The sequence below is a fragment of the Octopus bimaculoides genome, chromosome 7 (genome assembly GCF_001194135.2).
Source record: "Octopus bimaculoides isolate UCB-OBI-ISO-001 chromosome 7, ASM119413v2, whole genome shotgun sequence".
Taxonomy (NCBI): domain Eukaryota; kingdom Metazoa; phylum Mollusca; class Cephalopoda; order Octopoda; family Octopodidae; genus Octopus; species Octopus bimaculoides.
In genome coordinates this window covers 4,091,132-4,092,273 of record NC_068987.1, presented here as the reverse complement: position 1 = coordinate 4,092,273, position 1,142 = coordinate 4,091,132, and positions in this window count along the sequence as shown.

The window sequence follows — 1,142 nt, the reverse complement described above, 5'->3', positions numbered from 1 at the left end:
GAGAGAGAGAGAGAGAGAGAGAGAGAGAGAGAGAGAGAGAGGTAGGGTTGGGGCATTACTGTTGAATTCATTTTCATTAAAAATTTATAGCGGATAAATTGATTACCTCTCTGCATTGTGTATGTTTATAAATTACTAAATATACATATTTTTTTATCACTAAAGTTGCTCATTCGCGTAAATGCTGACTCATAGTTGTGTACACACCAACTGATATATATATTACGAACACTCTATCTCTGTTTGACACACAGTAACAGAACAGCAACGAAGATATGTGTTTATTAACAGATAAATACGGCTGTTTTATCTTTAATCTCTTCATATATTAGTAACTTCTATTGTTATTTTTATTTTTATTCTCGTCGTTGTTGTTATATACCTCTTCACCACCCCCGCCAATCAATTTCTTGTCTCTCTACGACTTCGTTTTAATGCAATGTTCTGGCATGCAATTATGTTAAAGTTTAAATTTAACCTTATCTTGGTTTTCTATCACGTTAACTCGGGTTGATATTTTTCCTAGAAATTTATGAGCACTTGATTGAGAACTAAATACTCTATGGCGATATAAATTATGTGTCCTGGCCTCTGGAGTAGCAAGGGTGTGTTCCACCCGGGTCAGCCCTTCAGTTTGCACCATCCCCGACACACACATACCTAGGTCCCCCAAGTCTATATACAGGCTTATACTGCAGACCCAAATGTGTTGCCCTCACAACAGCGTCGCCCAGGGTGGACTACCCCCTCATCTCGCCCCTCTCGCATCGCCCTCTCGCATCGCACCCTCGCATCGCACCCTCGCATCGCTCCCTCGCATCGCTCCCTTGCCTCACCCCCTCACGTCGCCTCCTCACTCCCTCGCTCCATTCAACCCACTCACACACACTCAACCACTCTCGACCCCTCGTTCAGCAACACTTGTGATTCTGGCCAAAGATGAGAGCAGCGATAATATACTTTTCTACTCTAGGCACAGGGCCCGAAATTTTTGGGGGAAGAGGCCAGTCGATTAGATCGACCCCAGTCAAAGTCGACCTCGGCGGAATTTGAACTCAGAACGTAAAGACAAATGAAATACCGCCAAGCATTTCGCCCGGCCTGCTGACGTTCTTGCCAGCTCCTTGCCGCCTTAAAGCAAC